Raw genomic sequence first — 12,632 nt, 5'->3', positions numbered from 1 at the left:
GCACGGCCAGGTATGTAAGTACGTTGACACTGCAACAGGCGGCAACGAAACGAAGAGAGAACAAAAGGGGGACTTCTATGCCTCCTTCCTTTCGTGCTACACTTGGCACACTTGCAGCAAGCCGAGGGCGAACAGAAATACATAGCTGGCGGTTTTATACATACTGCGGACGAACACTTTGGTCCAAACAGGAGGTTCATATCAAGCCATGCTATATAGTGTCACAAGTCTCGTTTGCCGTGATTTTCGGCAGCTTTAAAATATAACCTCAATAATGTAGTATGCAGCATGAGTCACGAATCAGTCACAATGAGTCGGTGAGTGGAAGCACGAAATTGTGCGCCAATGTCGACGCGCTTTCTCAGTGCTCATGTCACATAGCGCAGGGGCGCTTTGGACGAGAAAAAAAAAAAAAAATCAAGACGCACAAAATGATACGCGAGATGGTTGACCCGCAAGTCTCAGTCCGTTTTTCGCAGCGTGTACATTTCAGCGCCGCGCACTTGGAAAATATCGGCCCGCCCTGACAACCCCCCTTCCCCCCGCTCCACCACAGGGCTGCAGCAACAGCGGTGCCCACGAGGCTGATCAATGAACGGCGGTGCCGGTCGATTCTCTCGGCGGCCCTAGGGAGGCAGGACCACGTTGCCATGGCAGCACGCAGTGACCTTGAGAAACTGCTCCCGAGAGAGGCCCAGATTAATTCCGCATGACGCGCCGCGACGCCAGATGCAAGCACGCCGCTTTTCCTTCAGGCAAAGCGTCGTTGGCCCACATTGGCGGCGGCACTCGACGACGGAAGTGAAAGCGCCCGCGGTGCGAGCGGAGCCCCCATTTCCGTATTGAACAGCTCTTGTCTCGAAGCAGGAACAAATAAATGATCAATGACCAACAACGGGTTCAAAAGCAGAACCGCGTCTGCCATGATCCGCTAATATACGTATACAGCTCCTCCGACACCTACCGCTCTTATACACGAGCGCCTCAGTAGCGGCACGAGAGTGTTGCGCTCCATCTCTCTACTACAGCGCGCTATGCGCAGCCAGGAACTGAACCACAACCACTGGGCAAAACGCGCTCCTACCGACACGCACGCTACACAACGTTCGGTGATGGCGCTCCGCAGGCCCGGCTAAATTTGGAACGGAAACTGTTCCACGTACAAGCCTCGGTCGAGGTCATATACGCGAACCTCGCCCACACGTTCACGAGTGGCACTGGGCGAGGACACAGTTCTGGGCGGCCTCTTCCAGAAACTAAATTGCGCGAAACAATATTCTGTAATGGACGGCTGAATGCAACAATAACAAACAAGGGACAGGAGATGCTTCACGCGTAGACAGAAATCCTGCGTGAAAGATATGCAAAAAGCAAAAATACCTTGTGCCCCGTTTTACGTGCCAAAACCAAGATAAGATTATGAGGCACGCCCGACTCCTGTTTGATGTTGACCACTTGGGGGTTGTTTAACGTGCACCCTATGCACGGTACACGTTTTTTTTTTTTTTTTTTTTTTTTGTGCATTTCGCCTCCATCGAAATGCGGCCGGCGCAACGCCACAGCGGGGAGGCTGCGCAAGCAACAATGGAAGCAAAGTGGTGGAGATAATATATCGCTGCTACACAGCTTCAGAAATAGACGCGGCTTTACGAGAGAAACACGAATCCTATACCATGCGAGAGGGCACCGTACAAACACCAGGCATTGAAGATTGCACGATGCAGAGAAAACGAGCCTGCCAGGACTAGCGAATTAAATCAGTGGGGACGTCACTTGCAACGCCTACTGCCTAGCAAACGAAGGTCGCCTACAAGGGCGTCCTCTGCGTATACGCGCAATCGGGAAAAAAAGCGCGTGGCGAAAGGGGAACGACTACGGGAGATATCTTGGTCAACAAGCAGCCGAGAACTCGATCGGCTGCGTGACCTAAAACTGAGGTCGCCAGCTGTGCCTCCGGAAAGCGAAGAATCGTGGTTCGTTGTTTTGTGCCGTCGTAGCAGTGCAACGAAAAGGCAAGCTGCTCATTGCCACGAACAGCGGCCACGTACACCGTAGTGGCGAACGTAACCCGAGCGCGCCACCGCGTTGCCAACAGCCGATCACAAACGAAGCATTGCTGTGGCCGCTGCGCAAGCCCACGGTGGCTGCAACACGTAAGAGCAGTAAGGCGAGGCCTGAATAGCGGCGCTTTGGCTCTGGGTCGTTTCCAGGCAATCGTGGAAAAGAAAGCGACGAGCACTAAGTGCTAGACGACAGCTTGACGCCAGCAAGCTGCCGCGCGCGCATGCGCATCAGTACGTCGACGCCATGTCACCGTTCTTCGCTCACGTGCTGTATAAGAGATGCGCGTGTGCTGTTGCCGAGAAACACTTTGAAGGCGCAACTTCTGCGAAAGAGAAATTTCTTAGTTTGAGCATGCAGCCTTTAAATAAATTCACGCCCACACTACTGAAGTTTTGTGTCCAGATCGTGAAGGACTGACGCGTCTTCGCAGGTCCTGCGTCCTGTAAACTTTTGACGGCGACAGTACGATGGTCTTTTTCTTTTTTTTTTTTTTTCTACCGACGTGACCATGCAGGTCGATACCCATGGGTTTGCTGCGCTATAGCTACGATTCGAGGACGCGTGCATTAGCTGTCTTTTCAGAGATCCCGCACACATAAGACATTTACGGCGAATACCACAGTAGTTAAATAAAACAAACATCCACCCTCCAGCGACCAAGCAGCTCCACGCCCCATGCTGAGCTGAATCCTTACGCCTGAAACCAAGCAAGGGTCACAGGAACGGTCTACACCGATTAATCACGGCCTTCTGCACGACCGACCGCAGAACATCGGCCACGTCCGACCGTCTTCAACGTCAAACTCGGCGTCCTGCCCGTCACGCAACGGGGCGGGCGCGCTCTTTCGGGCGAACGTGTCCAGACGCCAGCCGCCCTCTCAACACCGCAGCTTCCCCAGTGAGGTCCTTGCCAGAGCGATGCAGGATACTTGAAAAGCGACCGAGCGTGTGGCCGCGCATGCGAGGAGGTCGAATCATTTTGCGCCAGAGCCCTTTGTGCCTGGCCAGCGGGAGCGACGCTTTATGGAGACATGCCTCGTGGAGCGTGCATCCTGTGCTGGCGGCCGAGACGCGCAACACGCACACGGTCGCGGCATTGCTCGCTCCTCGCACCTGGCTTCGCGAACGTGTCATGAAAGCGCCATCAAGGCAGCGCCGGTTCTGAACAGGTGCGAGGACTGTCCCGGCGTGCTCCGTCCGAGTGTGTACAGTGGCAGGGCCGAAGAGAGCGCCATCCGCACGGTTCGACCTTGTCACCGTCAATCAGCATTTGCACGCACATTATACGTGAACAATTTCCAGTGCGCCCTGGCAATCTCAATATCGAGTTGCGCCTGGAAAAAAAAAAAGCTGCTGTCCGGTCTTCGCAACCAAAGCTAGATGGTAAGGTGTTGCTTTTATTTAGCATGATCACCCGGCTGAGTATTAGCGCTTGAAAGAAACAAAACCAATTTATTTGGTGTTACCGTGAGAAAGAACCAGGCAACAGCGTCAAATCAGCGCTCAAGCTTCACGCGCATACATCGTTCATATTTAAATCCCATTCTTAGTGCTTCCAGACTATGCTGTCCCGCGACCCACTATACATATATAACGCACTACAACGCAGCCCTCAGCTGAACGATACGCGATAGTTCGGTAAATACTCTGAATGACAGATGGCCGAGATGTCTCTCAACCAAACAAAAGGAGTAATTCACCATGGACGGGATATCTTCGGGAAATACCGGCCGAGATGTGACGAATTTCGCTGGTTCCGGTTCATACAGCTTTCAGCTTTTTCAGTTTGCAGAGAAAGCATGGTGGCTGTATTCTGTAAGCAGCGCGGACATCTTCCCAAGTCTTTCTGTCGACGGTTTAATGCAACAAGGAACTGTTCCCGTGCAGATGTGCGCAGACGAAAATCTCAGTTTCAAGCAGCAGGTGCCTGGCCACAAGGCTTTGGCGGGCTCCAAAGAGCCTCGGCGTTTGCAGGCCTTCCTTCTCGACACAAGCGATATAAAAATTCGACAAAAACCAACTGCCTTTATGTGAACCTTCTGCGTGCACGAAAGGGCGATAAAATGTGCTAGTGATTGATCATTTCATCACCACTGATCGATTTTAACGTTCCAAAGCAACACAGGCTAGACAGACGCCATAGTGAACGTTCCAGAACAATTCTGACCACCTCGACGTTGGACGCACCTAAAGCGTGGTGATCAAGCGTTTTTGCACTACGCATCCGTCGGGCTGTAGCTGTTGAAGCCTTCCAAGGAAACAGCGAGACGAAAGATGCCTGTCGCCTACAAAGGGAGCACTAGTGAAACATCCAAATTTCAAAGTGGCATCAGCTAACTGAATGCGGCAGAACGGGGAAGCTCGACATGCACCGTGAATCGCTCGAGAAGTGGAATGCGTTGTCATGGCTCAAACTCGACCACGCACGCGATCCACGCTTCGCCCATGTGGCGCCGCCAAGGTTCAGTAGAGCTGCACGGGGTTGCTCACAAAGGGTTCTTCGCGACGAGCACTGCAGATGAAATTACGCAATGAAATTTTGTTTAATCTCCCTTCTGGAAAAGAATCGAGTTGTGTACAACAGAGGAGGCTTAACTCGCTTTAAGCGGATGACACAATGACAGCAAGGCCGATGACACGCCAGTGAGTCACGCCGCAGAGTGTGTGTGCAGGTGCGACGGCCCCCAAAACAAAGTGACGGGCTTTGACGGCGCTCTGGAAGCCGCGGAGAGAGAGGCCCGACTGGCGGCGGCGCCGCCGAAGTGGGTCAGGCCCGGCGGCCAAACCGGTTGACGGCGGCGTCACTGGGCAATTCAAAGGCCATCAGGACACGCCGTGCGCAGTGCACAAAGACGGCGAAGGCCGTGCTCGCCGCCGGAGGCCAGGGACCTCCCGACGGCGCCACCGGCCGCCAAAGATGGCGCCGGATTAGGCGCGAGAAAAATTGCGAGAAAATCTAACTTTATGCGTACGCATGATGCTACTCCCATTAGAGTGCCATCTTCACAGTGCAAGCTGGAATATTGGGCCTTATAAATTTGCACGGCAAATCTAACCTCTAATCGGTGTAACTGTCCCTTTCAACAGTAGACTGTATTATACAATCACGAGGACAAGTCCATGGTACGCGGTGGTGGCACCCGTTACTGCCAGTCTCACATGCCATCGTAATGCGCATTCCGAGATTGTTCAGCCCATAGAGTTTCTCACTATATCCTAGAGGGAAAACTGGCGCTACTGCGCTGTGGTATCCATGGGAATGCCGGTATATCGTTACTTTGGATTGACATCGTTCTCGGAGAGCCAGAAAGCCTTGAAGACTCGCCTGGCTAGCACCGTTCCGTCTGTCACAGTGATTCATTTCCTGCGATAACAGCACGTTAAAAGCTGTTTTAGCTTTAATATTGCACAAAAACAAGTTTCGTTTAATTTTGAGGACTTAATATTGGATGTCTAACTATATAAAACGTAAAAAAAGTATCAGCTCGCCGCTAAAGTTTGAGGACGACAAGATTCTCGCTCGCTTTGGAACAACTTGTCTGTTCTTGCTTTTCTTCTCTTGATTCTGAATTGTAGGTGAGTAAACTTTATTGAGAGATGTAATATAGGTGAATGAAAGCCTTTTATGTAGATTTTATTTTAATAACGCGTTATTTGTGTAACCATATCCACGTTTTAGACGAAGCCTCGTACAACACCAGCCAACACAAGCCTCGCAGACACACATCCCGTCATTCCCATGACGGCACATCGCCCTTTAAGAAACTCGCATAGACGGTGGCGCCAGATTACCCTCTAGGAATTATAGTGAGAAACTATATGGTTCAGCCATCACAGGATGCGCGGCGGATACGCGACGACAGCGTTCTGACGGTAGTGGAAAGCAATAACGCTCCTCTATCGACATTTCCAATAAAGCCGAGCAGGTCAAAATTTACCCAGAACCATTTCATACGTCATCTCTCATAATTAACGTCGTGATTTGGGACGTAAAACGCTAAACGTCACATTTTCCTGCGAAGCACCGCAGCTTCGACTATACTCAGGTGCAACGCATCGGGGCTTGGACCATCGACATAAAGCAGGCAGCACATTCATGACTGTGGAGCGCTTGCCACCGACAACACGCAGCGCGCGGTACAACACCATTTCATGCGCAGTATTTATCAATCTCGGCTTTGCGCGTCTATAGAGCACGTGCTGATGGCAACCGGAAAGAGCGGCGGGCGGAGTGCGCGCACACACGAGTTAACTGCTTTCAGGGGCAGCGCGCTGCCAACTCTCGTGGCACGGCTCCAAGAACGCGCAGGACGCCGCCGGGGCACCTCCAGACTAGCTGGCAGACGCAAGACTGCGTTGTCATCTCGCACTGGAAAAGAGCACGCAGGTTACTCGCTTGCCAACCGCGGCCATTAGAAAGAACCTGCATGCTATATCCAAGGTTAGGTTCCTTCTTCACTTAACCGCGCGCATAAACGATAGAGTTAGTAATCGCTTGCTTTTTTTTCTTTTCCGGTCTTGCTTTCAACATGCTCGGAAGATCTATTTGCCCCGCCGTAAGTTACAGAAAGGCTCAGAGCCATATATTAATGTATGTACAGCGGCCGAAAAGCACCAAGATAGTGTTGTCAACTGTGAATCCGAAGCATTTTTCCTCCATGTCCTTATGAGGAGCGCCTCAGAGGACAATACTTACGGCCCATAACTGCAACTTGTGGAGAGACGACAGAAGCATTACGCTTTACTATGGCAGAACCACTATAGTTGAGATGAAGCTCCGTGTAAAATATGACGACTTGTACGATTAGTATAAAGGAGTGCGGTGCCTTGGAAGCACACGATATAAGAAAAAAAAACTGTTTTAATTAATTAGTTCGTATTAGGGTACCCCCTCCCCGCCTTTCCCCCCTATTTGCCCTCTTATGGAAGGCTTCACCCGCTCACAACGTCCCCCGCACATTAAGAACGAAAATAAACTAAAGAAAGAAATATGAAGACAGAAACAAACCTTTGGAAAAAACGGTTCGACTAGATTATACAACGCGGATACAGAACAACGTCTAGACACCCTCACACGGCATTGTCAAGTGCCAGTGCCAGCGCCAGTGCTCAGGATAACGCCAGATTGTACACAACTTAGAACATGTGCCTCATATTTACCGTGCTCGCGTAACGGGAAAGAGGGAGAAATTTACAGTTCGGTACAGTCACAATGAGGGGGAAAAAGAAGTCGTAGCGTTTCTACCACGATTGAAGGGTCAGGCTTGAGCGGCACAATGATCTGGACGCGAAGCCACGGCAAACACAAAGAGCTTGAAGGAAGGAGTTGGCAGCCTGGTCGCTGCCCCCTTCCTCGCAACAAAGCGGGTCTCTGCGGTGGCAGTCTCAACTATAAGGATGAGGAGAAGGGTGGAGGGGATAACAAAAGGAAAAAAAAACCACGTCACGAGCAGGGAGCGCACGCGCGCCTGGCGATGCTCGATTGCAGCGAAAACGAGCAGCAGCTTCCTCAGAGAAGCGGAAGCCGCTCCGGTGACCAGAGCGCACGCGACTGCCAAGGATGGCCGGCATTTGCATGGCCCTATCACGCCGAAATCATTAGACGGCACCGCTGCGCGGCAGGCCTCATTCAGCGTCCGCCACAGCAGCACCAGGGCGTGCTCGAAACTTTCTGCGATGGAAAGCCCAGCGACCCAGCACAGCACGCGTCCGAGCCGCCCCGCGGCCAAGAGCGCCGCACGTGCCCGACTACGACAGCGCGACGCTCGCGCACGGCGAAGTAAAGCAGGGCAAAGAGTTCGGCATGCGGATGAAGCGAAGGCATACTCGGCGGCAGTCTTTTCCCGAATGAACGCGAGGTCGAGGCGTAAGCACACTGTCGCATTCAGCCGCGTGTCGCATTCAGCCTACAGCCAATCAAGGCAGGCGACGAAATGTCGCAAAGTAGGGCCTTCGGTGTACCACTTGTCCCGCGCGCGCACACACACACACACACAAAGAGGGGGAGGGGGAGCGCACTTCTCTACTTCCATTCCACGAAGAAAAAAAAAAAATGAATGTGTCTGCCACTGAGCACAAGCAAACTGTTTGGAAGAAGTTGCCAAATTGGATTGTACTGCCTCATTAGATGCACTATCTAAAAAAAGAAAAAGAAACTGCATTGCTTTCTCGTGCGCCTCCACACAATGCTACATGCAGGAAAAAAAAAAAACTGTTCCAGTGGTCGGCGGCGCGATGCTCGACTCCGCTGAAGCGCGGACGTGCTGGGTTGCATCCGGCGTGCAATGTGATCGCCGGGGAATCCTCTCCGCAGGCCTTGAACAATGGCTGCGCGAAGTGGAACAATACCGGAGCCTTACGCCCCATCGCTCGTGCCAGCCAAGCAGCAGTTCCCGCGACCACACTGTGCCCACATACGGCCAGTCAACACACATGTTGCCTGTCCACAGGCAGGCAATCAGCCTCGTGGCAACGTTGGTGTTAAGGACATCATTAAGCTATATAGCAAAGTTGAGGAGATATATATCGTGAAAATGTATAATAACGCAAAAATGAGTACACGCGCAAGTGTTCACACAACACAGAAATCGCCATAATGCACATGCAGGACGAGCAGTGCAAGACTGGTTGAATAAATTGACGCGGAGTATAGGCGACCTGAAGCTGGAGTGGCAAGAAGAAACAATTTTCCAGCGTGAACGCAGTTTCCTAGTCGTTTGCAGGCGTGCGGAATCCCGCTAAAATACTCGAGCTTGTCCAACCATTCCAATAACATCATAATAGTCCACAAATGGTTTAGAACACCGAAATGAAGTGCGATAACGTCGGGCGAAATTAGCGGCTATAGATACTTCTGATACATAGGCCACCGAGAAAACACATCTCGAAGGATAACCCCGCGTGCAATGGGTGTAGAATAATTTTGCACTAGATGAGCGTCCACGCCAGCAAGGCCATGTACACTTTATTTTAATACAGGTTACGTCATCCATGAGCAGGACACAAATGGAGGCGTTCAGCTATCCTGCTCTAGTTGTCGGCAGGAAACACCAATTATTTCGCATTTTGCCAGCTTTTAACTTTCGTAGATAGAATAGTTAAGGGCCCCCCAGCGACCACGGATGAGCCGAACGCGATACTTCAGGTCCAAAAAAAAAAAAAAAAAAAAAAAGGGGGGGGGGGGGGCAAAACACAAAATTTCGCACTCACGAATAGCAGCTCGCTTAACGATAGATCGAGTCAAGATATGGTCCCCCGAGTCGATGCCCCGAATTCCGCATTTTTACAGAGGACCAGAAGCCGCGATAACGAGCAGATTTGCTCCTCCACTCACGTCCACCTGTTTTCGCATTTTTCGAAGTTTGCATAACAAGTTCTTTTCAATCTATGTAGTCGTTACCGCGAACTCTGCGCAGGCTGGCGTCGGAATCATTACAGACGCACCGGCGGTCTCCACCCGTCCAGATGCGCGTGATCGAATGCAAGCTTGAGTTACGAGGTGAAAGTGTGGTGCAGCGTCGAGAAAAATTACACGCATCCTACATCCGAAGCCGCGCAGCTGGTGAATGCGTTTGAATCACCCCAAACGCCCAGCAACACGGGCATGCAGCGCAGTCTCAGCCAAACCTGCCGCGCAGTAAGGCGAGAAGCGGTGGGAACAGCGGCAGTGGCGCGCGCACACACAGACGCGCTTCTGTCGGCACCACCAGAGCGCGGCAGCCATTGTTCTCGGAGCCAGACAATGCACGGCAAGCGGTGTCTGAAATTGGATCGTACACGCAGCGGATGGGGGCTTCCGATATGCGCGCGCTTCTTTGGAACACGACTCGACGGCGAGGGAAACGCGGCAGACACCACTTGGAAGGGAGAAGATGTACTGCTCTCTCTCTCTACAGGAACATCATCACGTGGACTGCATAGGAGCAAGACGCAGGACGGCAGCCACGGGAAAATAGCACGGCCGCGCCAAGTTTAAGCTCTTCGTGCTTGGGTGTGCTGTGGGACCGCAACACAGTAGCAGTCGAGATGCGCGCGAATGTGGCGTTCCGTGCGTGTATTCTCAATCAAGACATGAAAAAACAAGAACTCGCACGTGCAAGCTTGTTATGGTGCAATGATCGGCACCCATAGAGACATTTCGCAGACAGAACGTTCGCCCGCCAATCGGGTCATGACGCACATGTTCCAGTTGTTGTCGAGTTCAGGAGAGACGTCAGCAAAGCAGCACTCGTCAATGACAGATATGGTAAAAGCTGCGGGAGGGAACGACCGTACAGCTGATGCTGAGAATGTTGATATGCCAGAATGGTTGGAATGATAGAGGGGGGGGGGGGGGGGGGGGGGACAAAGAGAGCAAATACATGATAGCTAGAGAAATATGTCCCTGCCAGTTATTTTGCGCGAAGTTATGCTTCTATGATGTAGGACGAAGCAACGTCCGCTTTCACTAGAAATGACAACATGTATTCAAAGTTGACAGTACACTTTAGCATACGCTGAAGCGGATGAAGGCGAAAGCCTGCGCGCTCGCGAGACATTAAGTTACTTTGACATTCTCATTCGAATGCGTTGCTACTTTCTATTACTTGTTTTTCTCTTGTTGTCTTTGCCGGCCGCCTAGACATTACCATTGGTTCTGCGTGGTCAATGACACGTTAGAACGGTCGTGTCTTTCTCTTTTTCGTTCGTATGCTTTCTTGTAGCGCAGGCAGAATGAGAGGGACACAGAAAGGCACATTAAACTAACACACAGCGCTAACTTTCAAGAACAGCTTTATTTCTAGTTCTCGCAGGCGTACTTATACTCCTCAAAATGTCGTAATACACGTATACATGCATATATATTGCTCGGCAAATATGATCAAAACCGGCAAAACCCCATGCAGACACTTTTGTGGCCACATTGATAACTTACAAGGGTGTCCGTTCAACGCGAACAGAGGTAATCGAACATTTTTATTGGTGAAGAAATTGATGGCTTACTGGCGCATGCGTCACTAAAAGGTCACCAAATAGCTTCCATAGTCATTTCGAACTTGCTTCTACTCATGATAACAGTTTCTTTAATGTGTCTGACGTCACTTAAATTTTCGTGCAATAACGCCAGACGGTCGTCAGATTTTTCGACCCATAAGCCATCTTAGGCTTTCGCCGTAATAACGAACGCACAGGCCAGCTTAAGAGCCCAGCGATCAGAACAACGCACAAAGACGGATAAGTGTCAGCGACGATCTGACATAAAAAAGAATCTATATGGAGACTAAAATTAGGTGCTTGATTTCTACGCAATAAGAATGTAATGAAGTTACAAATGCTCATACGACGTTTCGTGCAGCAGTTACAAAACCAAGCGCGCACCACGGCCCTAACCGTTGTGTAGTGCAAGAAAAGGAAATACGATAAAGTGTGTTGCATTAATATTTGTCAGATATGTACTGGAACACATTGCGATAGTGAAATTATGTATCAGAAGAAAATCAGTCATCCAAGAAGTGCATTAGAAAGCAATGAATTTTCTGAGGATGTCGCACTGGCGACCTAGGGGATCACGTCGAATACTGGCGCGAACATAAAGACCAAATTTAGACCACGCCACGTCATTAGATTTGAGCAACAACAATGAGTCCGCGAGTAAAAGACAAAAAAGAAAAAAAAAAGCAGGCGACAAGCATATGATTAGTACCGTATAAATGATGTCCGACGGAAATTCGTATCCCCCGCGGAGACTGCAGGAGAAGCGCGGCGCAAAGCGTACTCTGCTCAGAGTGGCAGCCAATGCGCCCTTGAATGACACCGCGCGCTCGCACACACACACCCTTTTGTCACTATTTTCTTCCGAGGGACCATTTTATCATTTACCTCTAGCACACACGCTTCCTTCCCCCTGCGGTAGCGCCACTGCGGCTTCTCCGGCGCAGCGAGGCTTTTTATTTTTCCTCTTGCGGACGGGAGACAGCACCGAAAATGGTGCGCACTAACAACCTCGCTGGCGGCGCAGACGAACCGGCTTCTTTCGATGGCCCGCACGCGATCCGAACGTCGATCTCTGCGCGGCCTTGCATAATTCAGGGGGGTCCAAATTACCCTCGCACAACAAGGGGGAGCGGGAAGGTAGTAGAAACGCACCAGCTTTCGCTCGCTTCCTCGACGGGTCATCCTTCTTTTGCGTAGCGCGCCGCCGAGCACGGAAGAAATAGAAGCGCAGTGTGCCGCACGAAAATGGCGCGCAGTTTCGACGCTGCCGTCGCGGCGAGACAGATGATGGATGACGAGCCGTCCGTCCAGAGTTGTTGCCGAAAGGGCCACGGTGACCCCTTGAGCTGCCCTGTAAGGCACACATGCTCGCTCCCCCTCGCTTCCGGCAGCAGTGCACGCGGACGAATGACTGAGCGAGCGGGCTGCGGCGACGCTCGCTGCTTGGGCGCGAAACTAAAGCAGCCCTGCCCCGCCGCGCCGTTCAGGGCGACACTGCAGACGTTAACCCGTAGCTACCAAACCCGCAGGCAGGCAGGCCGCCAGTTGGCCTTGAAAAGCGCCACACTCAATACCATTAAAGCTACACCACGAGC

The 12,632-nt window shown here is 51.5% G+C and overlaps 1 protein-coding gene across 8 annotated transcripts in view; it reads right to left on the bottom strand.

Moving 5' to 3' along the window:
• LOC119459688 (lysine-specific demethylase 3A) overlaps positions 1–12,632 on the bottom strand; it is a 335,630-nt gene that overhangs the window by 157,010 nt on the left and 165,988 nt on the right. The gene's annotated exons all lie outside the window — the stretch shown is intronic.

Source organism: Dermacentor silvarum, chromosome 1 (assembly GCF_013339745.2).
Source record: "Dermacentor silvarum isolate Dsil-2018 chromosome 1, BIME_Dsil_1.4, whole genome shotgun sequence".
NCBI lineage: Eukaryota > Metazoa > Arthropoda > Arachnida > Ixodida > Ixodidae > Dermacentor > Dermacentor silvarum.
Note: the sequence above shows the minus strand (reverse complement) of the source record. Positions and strands in the feature narration are given on the sequence as shown.